Source organism: Magallana gigas, chromosome 8 (assembly GCF_963853765.1).
Source record: "Magallana gigas chromosome 8, xbMagGiga1.1, whole genome shotgun sequence".
Lineage (NCBI taxonomy): Eukaryota > Metazoa > Mollusca > Bivalvia > Ostreida > Ostreidae > Magallana > Magallana gigas.
This window is the reverse complement of record NC_088860.1, coordinates 49,045,472-49,073,117: the sequence shown is the minus strand read 5'-3', so window position 1 is coordinate 49,073,117 and position 27,646 is coordinate 49,045,472. Positions and strand designations below refer to the sequence as shown.

The following is a 27,646-nucleotide window of genomic DNA, read 5'->3' as shown; positions in this document are numbered from 1 at the left end:
GCAACAATGAAACTGTAATTAGAAAGGAGCTAGTGGGGAACTACTTCTTGTTCTCAAATGGGCAGGGTAGAATAAAATATGTGACCCAGTTTGCGCGGTGTAGTGTCATTAAAATAGTATGTGCATGTTCACGATTTAGCTTAAGCATAAATTTTCTTATTTAAATATTTTTTTGATAATAACAATGATTTATCTTTTCACCTATAACACAATCCAAATCAAAAAGGGAAAATCAAAATTCCTTTTTTTTGACCCTGTTTTTCATATCTGCATTCATTTACACCCCTTTTTGCCAAAAATAAGCCTTTACAAGCCAAAGTTCATGGAATTTTCCTGCATCATTGACATTTAAATGTATTACACAGACATTTATAATGAGTAACGTTCCTCTTATTCTTATAAAAACTTATGAAGCATCAGAGGAACGTTCCTCTTTACCTAAACTAAAATCTCTACATTTCATCTGAGGAACGTTCCTCTTTTCACTTCAACAGAAATCTTCACAAAGAATCTGAGGAACGTTCCTCTTTTCACTTTAACAGAAATCTTCACAAAGAATCCGAGGAACGTTCCTCTTTTCACTTCAACAGAAATTCTGACAATTCATCTGAGGAACGTTCCTCTTTTCACTTCAACAGAAATCTTGACAAGTCATCTGAGGAACGTTCCTCTTTTCACTTCATTATATAAACTGAAATCCTGACAAAGCATCTGAGGAACGTTCCTGACTTGAAATCTTTACACTGTATCTTAGGAACGTTTCTCATTTCACTTCATCTGAAAGCTACATAAAGCATCTGAGGAACGTACAATCTTTCACAAGTTGATTGTTTACTTTTTACATGAAATCTGTATAAAGCATCCGAGGAACGTTCCTCTTTTTCCTTGAATTGAAATCTTTAAAAATGTATTCGAGGAAAGTTCCTCATTTCATTTAACAAAATGTTTACTTCTCACCCGAGGATCCGGACTTCAAAACATTTCCTTTTTTAGTATTTCAATTATTACGCAAAATGTGACTAGCAACAATCCTCTTTGTAAAACTAATAAAAGACAAATTGAAACAACGATTTTGACAAACCAAAAGTAAACTAATTAATCATTCTTAAGGAGACTCAGAGTCTCAACTGACGTCATCATAAGACTTTGACTTCGAGGTGGATAACATCGATTTTGAAGATCTAGAAGAGGCGAAATGATTAAAATACTTCTGAACATTTTTCTAAGGTTTCACTTTTCTAAAAATAATTTTTATGATAAGTAAATTTTAAAAATATAAAAACGTTACATGATAACCTGAATATTTGAACATTTTACTCTGCATTTGTGTTTTACGACATTAAAACTATTTCTTTTAAGTATTGTGCAATACCCTGTGCAGAGGACGCAAAATTGTAAACCCGCGACTGACCTTAGTTTATTGTTTCTATACCCCCCCCCCGCAAACAAAGTTTAGGGGGTATATAAGAATCACCTTGTCTGTCCGTTCGACTATTCGTCTGTTCGTCTTCTGTGCAATTGGACTTAAAAAAGTTTTGCTTAAATTAATTGTAAAGATGTGCGATTGTCAACATTTTACTGGAAAATCCTGATTTTATTTTTAATATCTATCATGATGCTAATTGATATGATACATTGCGGTGATTATTATTGCAGGGATGATTTTCACTAAAACCCCTATTGCACTTGTAGCTAATAAGCTCAATTGAAATTTAGAAGACATGCTAATCATGTCACTTATTAAATAACTTGTTTAACAAGTGTGCAAAATTACTCCTGATGATAGCGGATTTGCAGCTCATAATTTAACAATTTTAAATATAAAATCAAAAACTTTGTGTCAAGCCGCTGAAACAACAATAAGATGTTGGTTAAATAATATAAGGACTGATTGTTTGTAGGAATGCAGTTACACGCTGCAGGAGCTGAGTAGAAATCCCTTGGTCAACTGTCACATTTTCACCTTGTAAAAATTTAAAATACAACTGTACAATGTTTTTGAATTTCCCCGCAAACCCAAAGCAATTCCAGAAATATAACAGTATCGTGAAACTCTGGGGGAATGCAATCTGGTGTGACAGGACCTAAGCTTTGAGAAAACAATCAGGTTACCAGAAATTTGCATTTGTCAAATTCTTTGAGCTGGATGATAGTAACAAACATTATTAGGATGTAAAATTTGAATTACAGTTCTCATATGAAATGCAATCATTATATTAATATACATGTAAATTATATCTTACACTAGCTAACAATTACCCCCACCCCCTTCCTAACAAAATCACAACATACACGAGCTATAATTCAATAGTGTACTCGTAGTTTTGATAAATCTACAAATCTACCTCAGGTATTAAGTAGGATATTTTAGGTAAAAAAAATCCAACTCACTTTTTGGCTTGCTTGGAGTACCTCATGTTTATCAACTAGAAAATATCTAATATCAAAATACTCCAGTATATTCTGTAAATAACTTCTCAGCATGCATGGTCAATAGAAATGTCATGACCTAAAGCCCATATTCCTCTGCTTCATGTCACCCCCGGCCATTTCAAGCTGAGTAACAACTTGTTGTTACATGCACATGCTAAGGTCCTCTATCAGATGTCAATCACTAACTGGATGCTGATAAGATGTTCGGGGTGTGCTAATAATAGTAACTGTGTGAAATTTGAGAGCTTTCAACAGCAGATCACTGCTTTAGGAACAGATGCAAAATGTGGTCGCAAATTTAATTTAAGATCAACGCTGCGTGTGTACTTTAATTATGAAGCAGAACAGAAATATTGTTTGGAAATTGCAGTTGCAAACTTTGCAGGATGCATGCATCAAGGTAATAAATACTTTTATTATATCCAAACGTTTAAAATAGTCATAACTGAGTTTCTTTTGCTCTTCTGCTAATTTACTACAATCAAAGTAATTGCAAATCTAAAGCATTTAAATTAAATTGATACAAAATTCTTGATTATCTGATATTTAAACAAATTATTTTTAATCATCAAATTTTGAAAATGATGTGCAAAATTAAAATATAATCATAATACAATGTAATGTTATAGGTAATGATGATTGGCAGTGACAAAATATTTTGCCTGGTGGATTTTGATTTGAAATCACTGCATTTGAATTGTTTGCTGGTCTAGTGGATGGGGAGCATTAATTTGGACAGAGCTTGATCGGGATGGAAGATGCTTGAAGATTAAGGTTTGTTATTCTTAATTTAAAATTAATCTCACACTATAGCTGTCCTTCTGGGACTAATACTCCCAGAAGGCTCTTTTGAAACAGCGTAATCTGCTAGCCACTTCTCATTTTAAAGGTTATCAATTTCCCCTACAAATGCTTATCAACGCCATTGCTAGGAAAATGGCCCTCTTGGGACAAATGAATTCAGTAACACTATAAACTCCATTTACATGATGTGAGTTTTGGATCTTACAAATCAGACTTTGTAAATAGGAAAATCATAAACAGATATTAGGTCATATGGAATATAAACATGCTCTATTTAAGAAAAAGTTAAATATTAAATATATGATTAATCTGCCGAAATGAATTATCACACAATTGTAACCTGTACAAATGTGAAAGGATTAATCTAATGAGTGCACATGGGCTCACTTCACAAAGCAAACTTAAGACTAAGTTATATCTTAGGAAAGAACTTTTTCCTAAGTTCATTACTTATCCGTTTCACTATTCCAGTCGTATATTATGAATTTTAACTTTAAGACAGGTAAATTGATGTTTTAGGAACAAACTTAACATGGTGACTGTTTATATTATATTGAAATGAATTATATGCACATTTAAGTTGAACAAAAATACTAGATAACGGGTATCATTAAGACTTTTTCACTTTACTTCTAATCTATTTAAACATGTTTTATTGAAAAAATTCAATAGGATTGGACAACAGACATAGCCTATGTATGTCCTCTCCTTGTAATATATCCACTTTACTTCTAAACTGAAAACATTAGAACTATCAAATTATATATATATTTCTTCAATTAATTTCTTTGGTGTAGACTTTTAATTTTTACAATTTTTTTAGATTATCTGGTTGCACGCGCAGATGGATAGTGGGTATATAGTTATAGCTAGTGCACTGATGATAATTAAGTTATTCATGCCTGAGAATTACTGATATCTTAAAAAGGAATAAATACTACATAAATACTCAATTACAGAATGACTGGATGATTTGTCCTATCCCTCCATGAAATTAGCTTTTCTTTTAGGGGAGAAATGTTAGGTGTTTTCTTCATCTTATTATTTTTTGTCGGGGGAGGGGGGAAGGGGGTAGGGGGTAGGAGTTACCGCAAATTAAGTGATTTGGGAATAAGGATGCTAAATCATCCATGGGAATGTTGTTTCATTCAGAAATTTTTGCCTTTTATCCTCACTTCTTCTATCAGTCAAGATGCATTTATTTGCAGTGTTTTCTTTTTAAAAAAAACCACCATATTTTTAAATTAACCCTTTTAAGCAGGCACATAGCATCAGGATGTAAGGGGGGGGACCCCCCCCCCCCTTACTTTTTCTCACAGCAAACAATTTTCTTAAAACATGGAGTCCCCCCCCCCCATTTTTTGGGGAGCATGTAAAAAATTGAAGAGAATTTTGATGAAACAAACATAAAGTCCTTAGTATAACAAGTCAGAATTTATGATGAGCAAATATTCTGAATAATTTATGCTTCTAAATTTCAAACAAAAATAAGTTTGACCAAGCTCATCAAGCTTATTTACTGAATTCTAGTATTCCCTTGTTGCAACATTAAATTGATAGGATGAACAGATTCTGAATTATACAGCTTTCTTGTTTGACGTGGTTAATAATTCCTGCTTTATTTAAGTGATGCAAATTCCATCTGCTCAGCTGTCTGGCTTAAAACAAATAATTTAGAGCTGTGAACCATTCTCATACTCACAAGAATGACCGACCCCGATAACAATAGCTTTGGGATTTGATGTGAAGTGTTAAGATCTGTCGCCATCCAAAAAAAATAATGCAATAATACCAATGTGTTTTAAGATTAGAGCAGAAATTCAAGAGTATATTGATGTTTGGTAGATTCAAATCAAATTCATGCTTAAGTATCCTGCTTGGATTCTGTAAATGTTTAAACGTATTTAGGTATATAGGTATATATATCTGAAGAGAAATATTTGTTGTACAAATCTCTCTCTCTCTCTCTCTCTCTCTCTCTCTCTCTCTCTTGTGCTACATCTCTCTAATTTCTCTCTCTCTTTCAAGTTAAGCAGGGAAAAACTTATGTGACCTTTAATATACTGGGTATTTCTTCTTAAAGAATGTCAATACCTAAATGTATGTTTGAGAATTTGTGTGTTATTAACAAAAATAAGCATTACCACCAGATCTTCATTATGAAATGAAATAACAGGACGTTATTTAGCGATGATGAGTTTTAATGCAAATATGTATTATACATAGATTCTATACAAGATCTGGACATCCCCCCTGGGAGGAAATCAATGAGGCCACAGAAAAGTTCAAAAGCCATCCAGCCAGTCACACAGTATGAACAGAAGATAAACAGAACAGAAGAAAAAACTTGATTCATGTCAACCATGTATCAAAGACCGAATTAAGTGAAAGTGCTTTCTGGAAAATGCAGCTCTACTTGGGAACTCCATCCTGAATTTGATGGATGCGAGCTTTATGTTTTTAGTAATTATAAAATCATATGCATTGAGACAATTATTAATATAGTTAAATTTTTAATTATATAAACAATCTAATCCAATTACAAACTAAACTTGATATTTAATATAAAAAGAAATATTAAATTGGTATTCTTAATTACATGCCTATGTATTTTTATTGAAAACAATTAGTTATAGTTTGATCTACAATACAAGATCAATTTTTGACACCAATTAATATACATGTATTTACCGCTTAAAAAATACACAAGGGGCACCGACAGAACAGACCGACCAAAAATGTAAAAAAAAAAAAAAAAAAAAAAAAGCTGTTATTTTGAATTGTAACCCAAAAATGCCGCGATATAAAATATTAAAAATTCAAACTCTTTTTTACTTTATATCGAGTAATGTAATCCAAATATTTTAGCTGATCATCATCAGGACTGAGCGATAGCCAAGTACTTGAGTACTTGTTAACATCCTTAATATTAACGTAAAGTATAACATGTTTAAATGCTTATTTAATTTAAGATTACCGGTATTTTGCTTATTGCTGTTTTTACTTTCAAATGTAGGAAATTGGAACATTCTTCAGGTACCATGTAAAGGTTTCAGTTGAAGAGAAAAGAGGAACGTTCCTCAAGATTCCTCGTGAAGATTTCAGTTGTAGTGAAAAGAGGAACGTTCCTCAGATGACTTGTCAAGATTTCTGTTGAAGTGAAAAGAGGAACGTTCCTCATATTCTTTGTGAAGATTTCTGTTGAAGTGAAAAGAGGAACGTTCCTCAGATGAAATGTAGAGATTTTAGTTTAGGGAAAGAGAAACGTTCCTCTGATGCTTCATAAGTTTTTATAAGAATAAGAGGAACGTTACTCATTTTAAATGCCTGTGTAATGCATTTAAATGTCAATGATTCAGGAAAATTCCATGAACTTTGACTGATAAAGGCTTATTTTTGGCAAAAAAGGGTGTATATGGATGCAGATATGAAAAACAGGGTCAAAAAAAAGGAATTTTGATTTTCCCTTTTTGATTTGGATTGTGTTCTATTATGTTTAATTTTGATATTCTTAATAGATTGAATGAAAAATTGTAATTGTATTTCAAATTATGTTTGTCTAAAGGTGACCTGACCTTTTGATTATTTAACTGGTAGGGGGAGTCTCTGGACACTTATACTGATTTCCCCTACACATATCTACCAGAAAAATATTTTGCTGTTACATGTATTAGCTATATTTATGTACAAATCTAAATATTATGCGTATAGTTGAAAATTTAATTGTAAATGAATGCCATTGTGAAAAATATAACTATAAAGGTGACCAGACCTTTAAATTATAAAACTGGTAGGGGGATTCTTTGGACACTAATACTGTTATTCCCCCTACGCATCTAACAGAGAAATATACTGGTATATAAACCTGCTAAATACTTATGTACACATCTAAATATATGTTTGATATCTATATATTTTTAATGTAACAACATGGTTATTTTTTTTCCTTCAAATCTTTGCTGTATTAATGACATACTTAGCATGAAACATTTCATGTGCGGAAATTTACTTGTAAATGAATATTTTCCTCCTTTTTTTCTTGTAAAATTGTAATACAAAAAAAAAATCCAAAATGTATGTTGTACTAAGCCTCTGCGCAGGCCCACTACCTTCTGTTTTGTTGCATATATATGATTGAATAAATGTGTGGAAACAAAAAAAAAACAAAAACAAACAAAAAAAATCTGTTCACCTATTGCTTAACCAAAATTCAAATGTTGGGATAAAAGCAAGATAATAAAGTTTGGATAGAAACAGGTGTATAAAACTTCTAGCTTATAAACGCTTCTGTGTAGTCACTCAAGTTAAATTGATTATGACCTAAACACTACTGTTATCATTACGTTTAGTTTACGTTGATGAAATTAAGTTTTAGCGTTCAATTTTAAACGATGGCAATTTAATAAAATAAAAGGAGGTGGATATTTTTTATTCATACAATAAATTAATGATTTGGTTTCTGATATAGCCCATTGTTTTTAACTAAAAAGATATCGTTTTCAAAGTAAGTAATTTCCTGCATACATATTCACAAAGAAAAGCAGATCAAAATTGGTAAAACAGTTGACTGGTAAGCATGTCCTATGTTGATCAAATGAATTTCACAAGTTTTCCTTTGTGTGTAAATTGTTGAACTTCGTATGCATATCACCTTGATTGGTTTTTTCCATACTTTAGTTTAAACAATATTGATTTAGTTATTAGCATCATACATATTATAATAACAGTACATAGGAGATTGAGAAACACGCCAAAAGACTCATTTTAATCTCGCTCTCATAATACTTTGACCTGGTTCCAAAAATAATGTACTTTGCAAAAATGAATTTCGAAAAGTGCGTATTTTTGAAGCACCATTTCACATTTTTCAATTATAAAGATCAGTTGGAATTTTTCCTCCATGGAGTACTGTACCAAGAATTGTACAGAGATTCCGAAGTAAATGCGCAAAAGGCGGGAAAGAGTATACTTGATATGAACCTGAACATGTCCAGCAATGCATGTGTCTTTAACTAATTAACAATTTTTAATTGTCAATGAGTCCATGACTACCGTAAAGTAAATTGAGACATGCCATCGGATTAAAAGAAGAATTTGGTAGCTTTACTTACATGTTATTAAATCAATATATTCAAATATATAATTTTAGTTAATTTGAAAACAACTTTTCCTCACGACACATGTTTTATTCTTGGTTGTCATTCATAAATAACACACTTACGGACATTAAGGGACATTTTCTTTGATTTGCAATATGTAAGGTTTGGTTTTTGGGGTGTTTTTTATTTATTTTTTTTTGGTTTTTTGTAGTTGTTTTTCTTTGGTAGTGTCTTATTTCAATTTTTTATCTTATGAGAAATTAAGTAATAAATTGAATGAATAATGTTAAGACTACGAGCACGTCAATGAAAAGTAATTTTAATTTATGCAAAATCGAATCACAAGATGTGTTGATTTTTTTTTTTTAATAAATTAGAAAATAGATATACCTCAATACATCTTGATGATAACTGATACGCCAATGTCCCGTTCATTCAATGGTTGTCTCGGTGCTGTACACTACAGCTTTCAGAGGTGCGATGAAGGGGGAAGGAGGTTTACCAGATCAAGTCCCAACCCTGACGCACTCATCTATCCGGCGTCTGTCTGTATAGCATCACAATGAATGTTCATTTCCTATCACTAATAGTTTTAGTGTTGCACTTTCCATTGCTCTTCTCGCTTCTCCCACGTGTGTGCCATTTTCGTTCACCCCCCCCCCCCCCCCCGCCCAGACTTTCACGGACTTGCCGTCCCTAAGTGCCGGTTACTCCGACAACCGCAAGGTCCTTCACATGGATTGTCCTACGCCGTCTATAGACTTTACCAACCCCACAAAGTTTTGTACACAGTCAGTAACAAACTTAATAAGTAATATTATCAGTTCATACATTAATTAGAATTGTCTTTCATTGTATTGACAATTAAACAAGTTTTTGAAATATTGTTTTTCTTAAGTGATCGAAGTTATGAGAGTTCTGAATAATAACAAATTTAACAAAGTTAAAGAGCTGTTAGTGCAACAGAGAGATTCCGCATTCAAGAAATTTGAATTAAATATTTTTTTCTCTCAGTTCTTCACTTGCACATTGAAATTTACTCTAGATTTGTTCATTTAGTATGGCTGAACAAAATTTATTTTATTTTGTACTGAATTTAGATACATTATTGTTGCATATTATTGATAGCATTTATAGATTAAATGAATTTGAATGTTTTATAATAAACTCTATTTTTTTTTTATACTTTAAGCCTGGCAAGAATTATACTATTTATATTATATAAATGTATCTTATATATGTATCTCTAAACTTACCTTTTGAATGCATCTTTGACACTAAAATTCCTTACATCCCAATAAACACAATGTAATCAAAGCAGACGAAATTGTCTGGAAGATAATTCACAAAACATCATATATTATCACTACTTTCTGAATCACATGTGCAATAACATCACAGATTTAATTCCACCTCAAAAGGGCACAGTTTTCTATATGCTGTCTGCTTAAACTGATGTGATGTCACAAGAAATGGCCGTGACCTTTTCAACTATAAATAAACGGGTGCCATATCATATTAGACCCAGGTTAATTGTATCCGCATACATGCACAGAATACAGTGAAGTCACGAATTGCAAATTTTATATATAGCTGGTAATATCATGAGCCATTCACAACTTGCAATAATTCATACTCTATTCAAATATAATAAAAAGATGTCTGTACTTTTGGGGGGTTTTTTTATTTATTTTTTTTGGGGGGGGGGGGGGTACTGAATGGACAAAGTATATTTATTTAACATGTACTTAGATGTTTGATAATAAACAATATGAGCTATTCACAACTTAATAATTTATTAAACAATAAGATTTTAAATGTATGTAAAGTTGTGAAGGGACAAAATTAATATTTGTTTTGATGTCTGAAGACAAAACAATATGAGCTATTCACAACTCCACTTGATTACAAACATATTTTTTCATCAATGTAAAGTTGTGAATGGACAAACACTCCTATATGTTGTTTACCTCTGTATTTAATATTAATAGAATGTAAATTCAAAAGGCTCAATTGCATTAATGGTCACCTGAAGAATGAAATGACAATTCAATAATTTGTCATATATAGGATCTCTCATAATTTGCAATGGTATATGATTATATCCAAAGAGTTGTGTTTTCTATCCCCTCGCCTTACAACGAGTTGGAGAAAAATCATATACCATCACAAATCATATGAGAGATTCTTTTTATCATGTTTTAACACATCTTTTGTTAAACCCTAATATTTTCTGTTAACATTTTCATTGTGAGCCGCACAACACATTTATTATAGGACGCAAATTTATGCATGAAAAAAAAAATCATTGTTGAATAATAAACAAGCAAATCATTTTCTAACATATTTGTATCAATTTATGAAAAAATGACACAACATTAATTGCGCCACATCCATAACTCTACACTTTTCAAATAAATGTTTTTGTAAAAATTTTATTCTATGTCAATCATCCGCCTGAAGCTACGTAATGTTTATTTATGACGTCACATGGTGTAAGAACACACAGTGGAATAAAAAAAAATAAACATGAGTGATATCCACCGTATATTGAGCTAAAGATGTGATAACTATAAATATATCATATACACTTAAGTAAAATGAAAAAGATAGTCCTAAAAAATGAAATACCTTAAGGGCTTAGATGATAGATTTGTTCATGCCTGACTGTATTATGATCACCCTATATTATCAAAAGAATGATTCCTCAATATTATTATTACTTATAGTTACATATATTTTGATTTTCAGCAATTGTATGATTAATTATTAAAATAATAATTGATGAAATGTATATGGAATAAGCCCTACATTTACAGTGACCTTAAAATATTGATTTTAAATTAGATTTTTGTATTGATTGACATTCATTTATTCCATAAGTCAACGGAATTTTCAGTTTAATGAGTTAAACTTGATCAGATGTACTTGTCTTGCAAATGTTTCAGCTATATATGAGATTAAACAGTTGCATAAAATTAATAACAAATGTCTTCTCCAGGTTGTAGACCTTTTAACAAAGATTTATAAACAGTTCTCCATAGAAAGTCAGGAGGGAAGGGTAAAATACCTGCAAAATCCTCTGAAGAGATTATCAGTTGCTACAGGTAACAATGATTTTGTTTCGAATAGACAAATTTATTTTTGTAATAAAAATATCTAACATTAAAGTAAAGTACTTATAATTTTGCAAATTATTTTGCATCTATATAGATCAACTGTATTTTGGTACACGGTACTAATAAATATATATCTACCATGATTACTGAAATCTATTTTTACATATTTAGGAATATCTGAGAAAACATTGAAGGGGAAAGTGGACCCTGATCCCGTTGAAATGGTGGTGGAAGACATGCAAGTTCTAGCTCCAAAGAAGAAACGTGGTCCCAGTAGAAAGCTTGATGACTTCGATGAAGACTTGGTGAAGAGGACCATTCATGATATGCAGTTGCAGGACCAGTACGTTTCCCTTCGTCGACTGTCAGATGTTCTAGTAGAAAGGGAAGTCAGGATCACTAAGACACCACTGGGGAGACTCGTGAAGGATCTTGGGTTCAAGTAAGCACTTTGCCATCATGCAAAGATGAAGATTCACATGCTCTCTGTAAAATAAAAGATTTAATTACATTAGTGATAAAAGAAGCAGATTTGCAAGTGACTCAGGTGATCTAAAACATAACATCGGGCTGTTGAAGCTTAGCAAAATTTACATGTACACTTGCAAATATTTATCTTGAACTTTATAAAGAGCAAAATGTTCTTCTTTGTCATGACATCATGTCAAGAAGGTATGTTATAATATATAATATGGATAAATTTCCAGGATAACAAGAGGCTCATGGGCCACATCACTCACCTGAGCAGCAATAAGCATGATAATACATGTATCAGCTTTATGGAGTCATAATACAAAATATCTGGACAATATATTATAATACATGTAGATCCTGTTTAAATAAAAATCCATTTTCCCATTAGATATTTTTATGTTTATAATTAATTCCCTATTCTAACAGGATGATGATTTGATAGTCATATCACATGTTGAGGATCAGAGTTCTCAACAAGATCCTTGACAATTGTTAATACATGGGATATAAACCTACATCAAACTCTGCACCCCTTGTGAGGCCAAAGAATTGTTCACAACCTTGAACCTACACTACCTGAAGATGCTTCTAACTAAGTTTCAGCTTTCCTGGCTGATTAGTTTCTGAGAAGAAGATTTTTAAATATTTACTCTATATATTCCTATGCAAAAATTCGACCCCCAATTGTGGCCCCACCCTACCCATGGGAGTCATGATTTTCACAATTTTGAATCTATACTACCCTGAGAATGCTTTCACATAAGTTTCAGCTTTCCTTGCCAAATGGTTCTTGAGAAGAAGATTTTTGAAAATTTCTCAAAATTGTCCAATAATTCCCAATTATCTCCCTTTGAAAAAGGGCGTGGTCTTTTATTTTCTCAACTTTGAATCCTCATTGCCTATGGGTGCTTTGTGCCAAGTTTGGTTGAAATTGGCCCAGTGGTTCTGGAGAAGACGTTGAAGTTGAAATTGTGAAATGTTTACAGATGGACAGACTGACAGACAGAGGGAGGACAGACAAAATGTGATCAGAAAAGCTCACTTGAGCTTTCAGCTCAGGTGAGCTAATTAAAAGCTAGTAAAATTAGAAATTACATGTACAACCAAATTTCTTTTAGATGTATGGTAAAATATGGAATGCACCTATAGTATTAAAATTGTCTGTTTTTATCTTCAGATTCTACAAAGCAGGTTCCAACCAACGTTACATCGGGGAGAGGAATGACATAGTAAGTATGCGACATACTTACCTGAGGTCCATTAGGAAGTTTAGAGAGGAGGGTCGTCCTATTGTGTATTTGGATGAGACTTGGTTGAACACCAATCATGTAGCGAGGGGTGATTGGGTGGACTGTCCAAGGACATCTACCTCTGCCTTTGAGTCACATCGTGGAGGTCATGGGCGTTTTGTCCCATCTGGGAAAGGTTCTCGTCTGATAATTGTGGATGCAGGTTCTTCGGCTGTGGGCATGATTCCGGGATCTGCTCTCATTTTCGGGTCGAAAACAGGCAACCAGGATTATCACGATGAGATGAACTCGGAAAACTTCACGAAGTGGTTCACTGAGCAGTTGCTCCCTAACCTACCAGCCAATTCAGTCATCGTGATGGATAATGCTTCCTATCACAGTCATCTGGATCCTGAGTCTATGTGTCCAACTTCCTCGGCACCGAAGGCTGAGATCCAGTCTTGGCTTGATAGAAAGGGTATCCATTACAATCCGCGAATGATCAAGGCTGAATTGGTCACATTGGTGAAGCAGCATAAGCCTCGCCCTATCATTGTGAGCTTAATCCTATTGAGTTGGTCTGGGCTGAATTAAAAAGTTTCGTCGCCAGGAGCAATGCCACATTTAAGAAAGAGAAAGTGAAGGAACTCTTTATTCAGGCTAGATCAACTTATGGGGTTGAGAAGTGGCGTAAGGTGGAGAGTCACGTGATAAGAGAGGTCGAAGAAAAACTGTGGAAACTCGACGGAGTCCAGGATGAGGAGGTTGCTCCTGTGGTCATAGACTTGACGGACTCGGATGACAGTGACAGTGACATGGACACAGATTCTGGTGATGACAAAATGACTCTGACTCTGACGAATCCATGGGCTTCGTTGAGGAGTCTGACGATGAAGTCATTTGTTGCATATGTGATGATTACAATGCTCCTGGAAAGTCTCGAAAGATTGTTGGGGTTGAGTGTGAAGTGGGTAAGAGGTGGAGTCACCGCGTATGTACCAAGCCCTCTCTAAAGTCAGGTAAGTGTGTCCAATGTTGGAACGCTTTGTATGGATTGAACACCGTTCCTTCATGAGCCTCCCCATGGTGCCTGGAGAACTGTTTCCCTTTAAAGGTAAAAGAAAGAAAACTAATCACTGATTTTCACATAAGTTTTATATATAAAAATGTTTTTTTAAAATGATATTCTACACTATACATGTAGTCCGATTTGTGGAAATTTGTGGAAAAAACACCTCTGAAAATGTCTTAAAGTATATTTTAGGTAATGTATCATATCTTTTGTCATTTTAACAACAACAACACATCCTTTGAAATATTTAAAATGTTTTGTCAAGTTAAATTAATCCATATAGGAATCCATAAATTCCACAAAGTATTGACCTGAATACAGCGTACTCCACTTATATTGAAATCGCTTATTTTGAAATTCTGCTTATTTTGAAATAGAAATAAATCCCCAGTTTTTGCCTCTCATTTTCTTTGCATTGATTTAACGGATATACTGAAATCGGCTATTTTGAAACATCGCTCATATTGAAGCCACTGATCGGTCCCCAAAGGTGATAATTAGTTGTTTTTATAACGGTTATGTTTAAGTACTCCCTGGCGGCGGTCATCACGGTTGGTGACAGTAATTATGCCAGATTGATATACAAAGGTGTGAATTGATAAGTTCTCATCATGTGTTTTTAGCTCACCTGAACCGAAGGTTCAAGTGAGCTTTTCTGATCACCCATTGTCCGTCGTCCGTCCGTCCGTCCGTCCGTCCGTCCGTCTGTCTGTCTGTCTGTCCGTCTGTAAACTTTTCACATTTTCAACTTCTTCTCAAAAACCACTGGGCCAAATTTAACCAAATTTTATACAAAGCATCCTTATGGAAAGGGGGTTATAAATTGTAAAAATAAAGGGCACAGCCCTTTTCAAAAGGGAGATAATTGCGAAACAGTAAGTATAGGATGCATGTCTTTAAAAATCTTCTTCTCAAGAACCACTGCACCAGAAATGCCAATATTTACACAAAAGCTTGTATATATAGTGAAGATTCTAAATTGTAAAAATCGTGACCCTCGGACCAAAACTGGGGCCCCAAGCGGGGTTCAAAGTTTAACATAGAAATACATAGGAAAATGTTTTAAAAATCTTCTTCTCAAGAACCACTGCACCAGAAATGCCACTATTCACACAAAAACTTGTATATATAGTGAAGATTCTAAATTGTAAAAATCGTGACCCTCGGACCAAAACTGGGGCCCCAGGCGGGGTTCAAAGTTTAACATAGAAATACATAGGAAAATTTTTAAAAAATCTTCTTCTCAAGAACCAATGCACCAGAAATGCCAATATTTACACATAAGCTTGTATACATAGTGAAGATTCTAAATTGTAAAAATCGTGACCCTCGGACCAAAACTGGGGCCCCAGGCGGGGTTCAAATTTAACATAGATATACCTTAGGAAAATGTTTAAAAAATCTTCTTCTCAAGAACCACTGCACCAGAAATGCCAATATTTACACAAAAGCTTGTATATATAGTGAAGATTCTAAATTATAACAATCGTGACCCTCGGACCAAAACTGGGGCCCCAGGCGGGGTTCAAAGTTTAACATAGATATACCTTAGGAAAATGTTTAAAAAATCTTCTTCTCAAGAACCACTGCACCAGAAATGCCAATATTTACACAAAAGCTTGTATATATAGTGAAGATTCTAAATTATAACAATCATGACCCACGGACCAAAACTGGGGCCCCAGGCGGGGTTCAAAGTTTAACATAGATATACCTTAGGAAAATGTTTAAAAAATCTTCTTCTCAAGAACCACTGCACCAGAAATGCCAATATTTACACAAAAGCTTGTATGTATAATGAACAATCTAAATTGTAGAAATCGTGACCCCCAAATCAAAACTGGGGCCCCAGTCGGGGTTCAAAGTTTAACATATAACTACATATGAAAAATGTTTACAAATTTTCTTCTCAAAAACCATTTCACCAAAAATACCAATACATACACAAACGGTTGTATATATACTGAAGATTGTAAAAATCGTGACCCCTGAACAAAAAGTGGGGCCCCAGTAGGGGTTTAGATTTTAACATATATAGGAAAATGTTTTAAAATCTTCTTCTCAAGAATTATAGTGCAACTGTTTGGGATATTACTATGCATACATGTACATCCTTAAATAATGTAGATTCAAAAAATTGTAACTCCCGGACAATTGATGGGCACCAAGAGGGGTTCAAAATTTAAACATTTTAAAAAACATAAAGGAAAAGTATAAAAATTTTCTTCTCAAGAACTACAATGTTTTAGTTTGTGGAATTTCTATGCCTTCGCTCATGTAGATTCCTAATTGGTAAAATCGTGACCCCCGGACCAATACTGGGGCCCCAAGATGGGGTCAAAGTTTATTATAGAAATATAAAGGTAACGTTAAAATATCTTCTTCTCGAGAACTACAATGCCTCAATTTGTGAGATTACTATCATGCATACAACCTTGGGTAATGAAGGTTCGACAGTTTTAAAATAGTGACCCCTGGACTAATACTAGGGACCCAAGATGGGTTTAAAGTTAAATGTAGAAGTACCGGTATATATGGAAAATGTTTAAAAATCTTCTTTTCGAGAACTACAATGCATCAATTTGTCTGATAACTACGTAAGCACCCTCAAATAGTGTAGATTCGAAATTATAAAAGCTGTGACCTCAATCTAATACTGGCGCCTCAAGAGGTGTTCAAAGTTTAGCATAGAAATATAGAGGGAAAATGTTGAAAAATCTTTTTCTAGGGAACTATAATGCTTCAGCTTGTGAGATAACTATGCAAGCATCCTTAAATAATGTAGATTCCAAATATTTAAAACTTTAGCCTTGGACTAATACTGTGGCCCCAAGAGGGGTTCAAAGTTTAACATAGAAAGAAATATTGAAAATGTTTTTAAAAAGTTTTTCTCGAGAACTATAATGCTACAGTTTGTGAGATTATTATGCAAGGATCCTCAAATTGTTTAAAATCTAATGTAGTGGAACCAAGAGTTATCTTTCTTGATGTTCTGTACAGTCTGAGAGTTATTTCTCTTGAAGTGGAACTCTGCTACGTTCAGTTTTCAGGTTGTGTACGTGCGGTCCTACCGCAGTGCTACACATTTTCATTCCTATGTTACTGTTTATGTTGTTCAAGCCAACCATAAACCTCGGACCATAACTGGGTCCCCAGAAAGGGGTTCAATGTTTAAAATAGAAAAAGCATATGCTACGAAATGTAATGTTACAAGGAACTGCTGTTCAGGTGAGCGATGTGGCCCATGGGCCTCTTGTTATACTTCTTTTAAAAAGTAAAGTTTATTCACGGTTGAATTTTTTGTTTTTATGCATACGGATATATTGAGGCTAGAGGTAATATGGAAACTCCACGGAAAAGAAAAAACCTTATCTTCGGACACTAAATACGAACTAGTTATGGCTATTGATAAAAGGACAAAGCCTGAATACGAAATTGCTAAGGATTTTGAGATTATCGCAAGTACACTTACGATGATATACAAGCAGTGTACAGCAGTATTTGAAGCATTTGAGTCTGGTGATTTTTCTCTAAAACGTAAAACAATGCGATCAGAGATTATGATGAGGTTTAAGATAGTAACAAAATGAAACTTACAAAACTTAGGGATATAATTTTAATCAAACTTTCAAGGACTAATATAAATGTAATCTGATCACTGTAAGAGATAAATGATGACCAAATAATTTGTTCGGGTTTGGTTATCTATGCTTACATCCAAATTGAGCTTTCAAATAATGGCGGCTTCACGTCAGTCAATTTCGCTTACATTGAAATACGGATATATTGAAATAATTTGCATGGTCCCCTGAATTTCAATACATCCGGAGTAGGCTGTATATGTATATTTCATTAACGGTTGATAACAAGTTTGTAGAAGTTTGGTATCAGTGATTAGTTTCATTTCTGAATACACGGGACTGCTACATATAACTTAGCATCTTTAATAGTTTTATGAAGGTCAATACCAATATCCAGTTTCTGAAGATGAAGAGGATGAGATAAACTCATGGGATTTTAAAAGAAATTAAGTTTATATCAATTAATCTGATTACCAAATAACATTTCTTTGAGTTCTTAAATATATTTTACAGATTTCCCTTTAAGTGATTTATACCTTGATTTATCAATTTAGAATATTTTGATGATTTTCAACGGTGGGAGACATGCCAGTCTCTAACTGTGAAATCATCTTATTCTTTTTCATTCATTTCAATGATTGTATTATACATAAAGATGGTAAGTTATAAAAAGCAGTCCAATTACTGAACTAGTATACCTGACTTTTGATGAGTGGTGAAACTTTTACTATTCTTCTGCTGCATATTATGAATGGCTTCGCCAGCAGGCCTTTATCTATAGTATCAATCTTTCAACTGTGATCAACTTCTTCTTTGGAACCAGGACTTCCATTATTATAGTACCTGTATAAAAAAATGAGTGTTATTCAAGTTCAATCACAATTATGTATTAATAGCTTCCACCCCACTTCTTTGATTAATTATGTTGTTTAATATGAATTAAATTTATGAAATTTTAATTTATGGATTGTAAATTTCAATTTGATTGGTCGCTTACTTTGCTATTACAAGTGGCATCTTTGTTGTTTACTTTGAAATTATAAATTTCAATTTTATTACATGTAATAACTGTGATACAGCACATCTGTGATTGGTTGCTTACTTTACTATTACAAGTGGCATCTTTGTTGTTTAATTTGAAATTATAAATTTCAATTTGATTACATGTAATAACTGTGATACAGCACATCTGTGATTGGTTGCTTACTTTACTATTACAAGTGGCATCTTTGTTGTTTAATTTGAAATTATGAATTTCAATTTGATTACATGTAATAACTGTGATACAGCACATCTGTGATTGGTTGCTTACTTTACTATTACAAGTGGCATCTTTGTTGTTTAATTTGAAATTATGAATTTCAATTTGATTACATGTAATAACTGTGATACAGCACATCTGTGATTGGTTGCTTACTTTACCATTACAAGTGGCATCTTTGTTGTTTAATTTGAAATTATAAATTTCAATTTGATTACATGAAATAACTGTGATACAGCACATCTGTGATTGGTTGCTTACTTTACTATTACAAGTGGCATCTTTGTTGTTTAATTTGAAATTATAAATTTCAATTTGATTACATGAAATAACTGTGATACAGCACATCTGTGATTGGTTACTTACTTTACTATTACAAGTGGCATCTTTGTTGTTTAATTTGAAATTATACATTTCAATTTGATTTCATGTACTGACTGTGATACAGCGCATCTGTGATTGGTTGCTAACTTTTCAAACACAAGTGACATCTTTGTTGTTTATTTTGAAAATTATAAATTTCAATTTTATTACATGTTATAACTGTGATACAGCACATCTGTGATTGGTTGCTTACTTTACTATTACAAGTGGCATCTTTGTTGTTTAATTTGAAATTATAAATTTCAATTTGATTTCATGTTATAACTGTGATACAGCACATCTGTGATTGGTTGCTTACTTTACTATTACAAGTGGCATCTTTGTTGTTTAATTTGAAATTATAAATTTCAATTTGATTTCATGTTATAACTGTGATACAGCACATCTGTGATTGGTTGCTTACTTTACTATTACAAGTGGCATCTTTGTTGTTTAATTTGAAATTATAAATTTCAATTTGATTACATGTAATAACTGTGATACAGCACATCTGTGATTGGTTGCTTACTTAACTATTACAAGTGGCATCTTTGTTGTTTAATTTGAAATTATAAATTTCAATTTGATTTCATGTAATGACTGTGATACAGCACATCTGTGATTGGTTGCTTACTTTACTATTACAAGTGACATCTTTGTTGTTTATTTTGAAAATTATAAATTTCAATGTTTGATAACATGTTATAACTGTGATACAGCACATCTGTGATTGGTTGCTTACTTTACTATTACAAGTGGCATCTTTGTTGTTTAATTTGAAATTATAAATTTCAACTTGATTACATGTTATAACTGTGATACAGCACATCTGTGATTGGTTGCTTACTTTACTATTACAAGTGGCATCTTTGTTGTTTAATTTGAAATTATAAATTTCAATTTGATTTCATATAATGACTGTGATACAGCACATCTGTGATTGGTTGCTAACTTTTCAAACACAAGTGACATCTTTGTTGTTTATTTTGAAAATTAAAAATTTCAATTTTATTACATGTAATAACTGTGATACAGCACATCTGTGATTGGTTGCTTACTTTGCTATTATAAGTGGCATCTTTGTTGTTTAATTTGAAATTATAAATTTCAATTTGATTACATGAAATAACTGTGATACAGCACATCTGTGATTGGTTGCTTACTTTACTATTACAAGTGGCATCTTTGTTGTTTAATTTGAAATTATAAATTTCAATTTGATTTCATGTACTGACTGTGATACAGCGCATCTGTGATTGGTTGCTAACTTTACTATTACAGGTGGCATCTTTGTTGTTTAATTTGAAATTATAAATTTCAATTTGATTTCATGTAATGACTGTGATACAGCACATCTGTGATTGGTTGCTAACTTTTCAAACACAAGTGACATCTTTGTTGTTTAATTTGAAATTATACATTTCAATTTTATTACATGTAATAACTGTGATAAAGCACATCTGTGATTGGTTGCTTACTTTTCAAACACAAGTGACATCTTTGTTGTTTATTTTGAAAATTATAAATTTCAATTTTATTACATGTTATAACTGTGATACAGCACATCTGTGATTGGTTGCTTACTTTACTATAACAAGTAACATCTTGTCAAATTGTAGTTATATTTACTTTACTCTGTGAACATGACTTAATGAGTGTATATTTAATTAATATTATCAATTTCTGTAATACATAATTACTCAAAGGGTCCAGCTTTTCATGCCTAAAATACAATTTGTATGAACTTTATTTGAAAAATCAGACATCAATAAATGTTGACAACATAATGATGATGTTGATTGTTAAACCTTTACATGTATGATAATCATGTAATTCCTGAAATCTAAAACATATATTTTCATTGTTTTCATGCTGAAAAATTGTGGACAGGTGTAATTATTCAAAATCATGATACTGTGATTACATTTGTGTTAAATCAAACAACTCATCATAACCATAGAAATATATAAATGCTATAATGATAACAATAAATTTGATCATTAATTTGGGGGTAAAATAAACATTTCAAAAGTATAATATTATTTCTCTGTTATTTGTTTTAACACTGTTAAGGCCAACATTGATAATTAAAATTATTGGAATATTAAAAAGACAGCTATATCATTATTAGAATGTCATCTGATTTCAAGCCCCAAATGGAACAGGAAACAAAATACTGCATGAATTATGTAACTGATTGATTCATACTTGGTTATTTACATAAAATGAATTCATATCATATATCAAAATAGACTATAACTGGCTTGGTTCACCAGTTCTATAAATAAAAAATAATTCAAATTTATTTCAAATTTCCAATGTAAAAATACCTGTTTAGAAATTTTACCGATTTAATGACGAACAAATAAAATTTTAAGCTGTGGATTAGAAAAACTCAAAATTAAAAAAATTATACATGTCAGTGGAATGCCATTAAACAATCCTGCCATTCCTGGTAAAGAAATGAATGTTGCCCCCACCCCGCCCCCAACTCTACTTTCATTCACATAAAACAATAACACTGGTCCATACATTTTCATTCTCAAATGTGTCAGTGTCGCATGGCAATAAAGCTATTATCAAGTTTATTAGGCTATAGAATCGATTTCTTTTTTACTTAGTCAAATAAAAAACCAAAAACAAAAACAAAAAACCACAGGGTTACCTACTTTCGCTTTTGGATAACAGATTCATTTTTAAAACGATCTGAAGTATTACGATTGATATCGTTAAATAAATCATTGTCTTGTATAAAACAAAACATAAACGTACCTTTATAACACCGTTCCAGTTGCGCTCTCAATGCAGCACTCATGGTAAGGTTTCCATCAAAGACAGTTCATGAAGTAACGCCATGGCATGTGCATTATCATACAACGTAAGTAGGTCATTGATTTAGAGTGTAGTTGTACTGCATAACAGTCGGATTTATATTTTCCTGACATCTAATTGACATGAGAGTAATTTACAACCAGACTAAATGGCTCAATTATCATTTATATTCGCAATGATCAGAAAATCTTTTTTATTTTATTTTTTTTCGATTTATTTTGATGCGCATTAAAAAATAATAACTACTCCCTCGTACGCTTGGCAGCAATGGCCGAAATTAACATTGGAAAGTCCCGTAGACTTTCGAAATCGGCTCGTACATGACAATTAGGTAAATTATGCGACAAAATTACTGTTATTTTGCTTGGGAATTTTTGATAACTTAAAAATCTATTCAATTTACTAAAAAATTCTATAATATAAATTGACAATTGTCAATTTATCTCGGAATAAAAAACCCGTGCCTCAACGATGTAAGAGTTTCAGCATTTAGGTCACTTCTGTTCAAATTTGACGGCCATTTCAATTTTTCTAAAAAGAAATTTTGTCCGGAGAAAATCTTCATAAACATTTAAGACATCGCTTTTCTAAGTTACTCAGTACCGTCAGTAAAAACGTCAGTACTTTTCTAAGTTTATCAGTAATGCCAGTACATTGTCAGTAAATGTCTAAGTTTATCAGTAAAACTTTGGAATGTCAGTACTTTTATGACTTAGTAGTGATGTAATTTGTACTATTAAGATTTATGATAATGTTTTCGAATACGGTATGCATAAAAAAATTGGAACACATAATTATGAAACACCTCCACCCCCATCCTTCACACAAATTTAGAAATACACATTGTTTTAAGTCTTTTGTTTTAATGATTACTTCATGGTTGACCCATCAGACCTCAATGTTAATATGTAAACATGCATGATGTTATAACATGTATATTTATACATACTACATTTTTTTTTGCTTTTGCTTTTGAAGTACATGTCTTTTAAATTTGGAAAGCTTCAGCATTTAAAACACCATAGTATGGATTGTTATGCTACTTATTAATTTATGTTGAGCACCATGCAAGTGCAATGTTATAAGCAAAAATCAAAATCCACGTTCACATTGAACTGTTTAATGATAGTTAGGTCAAAGTTGCCGCAGAAATACCTGATGTCATTCCATGTTATTCACACCTATGTCAGAACTGCACTCAGACGATGGTTTATTAACACTGTTTCATAACTATTTTGAAGTTCATTTGGTTGTATGTCTACTATATGTCTACTTTACTTCTTTGATTATTTTTTCTAAAAATTACAATTGCTATTGAAGATAATAACACCAATTTTAAAATTCAGGTGAATAAAAGTTTGTTTTGCTGCAAATATGGCTTATTTTGATTCCAAAAAATGTTTCAACTTAAATATGGGATGGGGATATAACCATTCTTTTTTGGCAGACAAAATCCTACTTTTAATGCCTTTATTTGAAACCATAAAATGTAAAAACAGAATAACAATATTTTCATAAAAAGTTCAATTTTCGGTTTATATACCCTATCTTCAACGAAAATGATGCTCCAATTTTACTTGGTCATAACTTATCAAAAAAGTTATTTTGTGGTGTTAGTTTTGTCTAAAAATAAGGTCTGAGATATTTTCAAGTAAACAAAACTGAAAATGTCTGACATCTGTTCATAGGGAATTTCTGGCCAAATTGCAATTTCTTTTACAATTTCGATGCTTCATTTTTGGCCCATGTTTACATGTTCTCCTAACTGAAACAGACATACACTTTTTCTTGTTTTTAATTCCTTCCTAAGGAATTGTACTTTTAAGAAATCAAAAGCATTCAAAAAGTTCAATGTAGGTTTTTATTCGTGAGTGAGCATAAAACACCTTTCAGGCTATTTTTAATCAATCTAGAAATAAAAGTTTAATTGACAAGTTCATTACTGTTACAAAGATTCATGCACTGTTGCTGATGAGTCTCATCATAGTACATGTGTATATAAGATATATAAGATGTGAAAAATGTTCGTTTTTGACTGCTATTTCTATCTCAAGGTTGACGTTAACAAAATACAATGAATATATCATTGTACACATGTTTCCATCTGCATGGGGCTTGTTTGTACTATTTCAAGGACATGTCCATGCAACTTACGAATCGTAGCTGAAAAAATCAAACCTTAAGGTTTTGTGTTTAGCACAATTCTTTTTAAAGGAAACATATCAAATATCTCTGCTTTTTTGTCCAGATCCCAAACATGTATGAATAAAAGGTTTTGCCAAGGGGAATTTTGTTGGAAATTCCCACATCGATTATCCAAATTCACATCAATAGATCAACAATATAAATTGTCAAATACATGTCTATACAATATCAAAACATCCCAGATTACAAAAAGTTCGTAATTAAACTCAATTCCAAAATATGATCTGTAATCTATTTACTAGGTGATCATCGATCAGGTAAACGTATCGAGAGAATAGCATATTTATTGCGTTTTAATAGTTGTCTCAACATCAGAATAAGATCAAAATAATGGAGTATTCTGCTTTAACACGCCACTTTTACCGCTATTGTAAACTTTTGAAATTATTATTATTTTGAAACTATTGTAAACGTTTGAAATTATTTACCGGGAAACACAAAAAAGAGAACATATCACTACCATGTATTTACTTGGCTATTTTATATATTTGTAGTTTTGTGGGGCATTATATAATAACACTTATTCAATTTAAAACCTCGTGACTTTAAGATTTGTTGCAAGTTTAAAACATTTATGGTAAAGGTTCAGATAAGTGTATATAATGTAACGAACATGAATCAAATGTAGATATAGTTCTTTCATAACAATTGTATGTAGGATGTGTTCGAGACAGACTAATGTATTAAACCATTTGAAATGGGTATCTATTAGTTTTTGGGTTTTTTTAAATGGCGCCTGATCATGGCGTTTCATTTAAGTCAGGAGTTGTTGTATAATAAAAAAATCACGGAGGGTAAGAAGGCAATTGTTACGATTTTCTTAAATTTTCATGTTCGAATCAAAATATATATTTCAACCGTGAGTAGGCGAATAACGAAATTATTCACTAATGCCGTTATCAGTGTTTTGTTTAAGTTCATTAAAAGCATAAGTAACTTCATATTTTTGAAGCTCTTGACTAATACTTTGCATGTATCAATTAAACAAGAACCATGCATTCACTGGATTTATTAAAAAAACAAATATATCTGAGGGGTTGTTAATGTTTAAAAAAATCACTATAGGACTCTCCTGCAGTCTGAAGTCGATAGCAGTTATGTTACATGTGACTCGTAACGCATGGGTAGCGATTAGAATGATTCCTTATGAATTGTAAATTCAAATAACTGTTTATTCAAATACAATGCTATGTGTAAAAGTGGACATAGTGTGGTTATTAAACCACACTGACTACTTTTTAGCATTTTTACACATTATGAATACACCAACCGAACGTAGTTATACTAATGTTATTCAGGAATATATACCAACAAATGTTTATAGTATTCAAAAAAAGAATTCTATGTCTTATGTATACGAGGCAGTATAATACATGTGCAAAACCAGAAATTTGTTCATGGTGTGCAATCGTTAATTGATAGATGTAAGTTGACAAAAGTTTATACTTACACACTCGTTATGGCGAATACAAACAGACAGGAATGTTCCGAGTAAAGCAAGACAGGATCTTACTAGAAGTTCCATGTTATTTTCATTAACAAAGTAACCGTTCTTTCTTAACACTCTGTAGACACTAAACTGCAGTGAATGTCCTGTACGATATGTGTATCCAAAACGTAAACCAAATCTGGACAATGTCACAGTTGTTACACCCGGATGGTTTGTGGACGTACAATTAAGATCTCCTGATTATATAACACAAGGGATTGGTCGCATGGTGTACATTTGTTTGAGAGCAAGATTTGTTTTATTTAAATCTACAAACATGAAAGAAATTATGCTCTTTTCTAACATATACCGTTCGGCCATCTGAAGTTTTAAACTTCATTACCAATATTTGATGTTAAATTATGAAAATAGGTATTTAGAAAGGAATCAACGCCAATCAAAAATGTTTTCTGAAGAAAATAGTTTTGTGAAGGATTTAAAAACATCATTTATTATTACAGTTACTTTAACAGTGCACAATATTGTGTTTACTTTCAAATTAATTGATAGATTTTATAGATGAAATGCTGCTACATCTTATCGTTACTTGATGCGTAAGTTTTGTTCAGAAGTCTTTTTAAATACCTCGGCTTTGTGTCAACACCAGCAAAGAACGGTAAAATTTAAAGGTCCTTTCAAAGGACATTTTGTTGGGTATTCCAACACCAATTCTCGGAATTCAAATAAATATAGCTACCTTGAAACTTTAAAGTTTCTGCAGTATTAATGGAACACGTCATTAAAACTTACAAGGCCGGCCTCATCAGGGGTCCACTTTTTGCACACGTTCAGCAGTCAAAGGGTAATACATGAATAATGCAAGAAAATATCCCTTCTAAGAGAACTTTCATCTCAAAAAGCAAGAACAAAATTATAATAGCAATAGTTACAAAAGTTTATAATCATCAAGTTCAGCCTATGCATTAAGGGCCTGAGAAAACTACGTATGAAATAATTGAATTACACGCAACACAACAAAATAAGTGAAGGCTTATCCACAATTATTCCCTTGGTTTCATACAATGAACAAAAAGATATACTAGTATGTGACCGAATTTCTAATCTAAAATATAAAATAACTTAGGTTTTATAGATTGATTAACGTTTGAAGGCTGACCCCTGATAAGGCGGGCCCTATCCTTATAAATAGAATATACATGTACTTATATTAACACCGAAACATTGGTAAATTGATGCTATGTAAGTAATCGACCAAGTACTTCATTAAAGAATTCGGGTTATACTGAGTGCATGTACAAGATATGTATGGCTGTTGTCGTCCTTTAAGTACACATATGTTGTTGGGCATTATAAACTTGATCGTCAGAATTTAATAAACTATAGTTAAATCATTTCAGTAAACCTAATACGAAACACAATTACTGTGGTTTCATCAATATTCGTTGAATACCAAAATTCGTGGATTTCGTTGTTAAGTTGATCCAAGAAATTTAATGCTCATTGAAGTGAAATTTCTATTAAGATTTTGTATTGATAGGGTCATTGACCTCGAACTTATGTATCCTTGAAACTGTGATTTTCACTTTATCCACGAAAATTGATAGCCTTGAATATTAATAAAACCACAGTATAAACTAATGGACGTTTTCATCAATCAAAATTATGAAAACTGTCGAAGATAATTATACATATTTAAAGGACGACATTGACATGGTCAACTATTT

The 27,646-nt window shown here is 32.2% G+C and overlaps 2 protein-coding genes and 2 long non-coding RNA genes across 4 annotated transcripts in view; 1 reads left to right on the top strand and 3 right to left on the bottom strand.

The window, feature by feature from the left end:
- Window positions 1-27,646, bottom strand: part of LOC105340291 (uncharacterized) — a 754,579-nt gene that overhangs the window by 317,617 nt on the left and 409,316 nt on the right. The gene's annotated exons all lie outside the window — the stretch shown is intronic.
- The window catches only part of LOC105327281 (uncharacterized), a 347,963-nt gene that overhangs the window by 220,930 nt on the left and 99,387 nt on the right, over window positions 1-27,646 (bottom strand). The gene's annotated exons all lie outside the window — the stretch shown is intronic.
- On the top strand, window positions 309-6,671 carry LOC117686630 (uncharacterized). Its single transcript, XR_010708734.1, has 3 exons — window positions 309-2,833; window positions 3,063-3,207; window positions 5,464-6,671. It is a non-coding gene; the product is annotated as an uncharacterized lncRNA (long non-coding RNA).
- On the bottom strand, window positions 10,756-24,018 carry LOC136270757 (uncharacterized). The gene is made up of 4 exons (XR_010708619.1): window positions 22,208-24,018; window positions 18,510-18,654; window positions 13,180-14,264; window positions 10,756-11,941 (listed from the first exon to the last, which is right to left on the bottom strand). It is a non-coding gene; the product is annotated as an uncharacterized lncRNA (long non-coding RNA).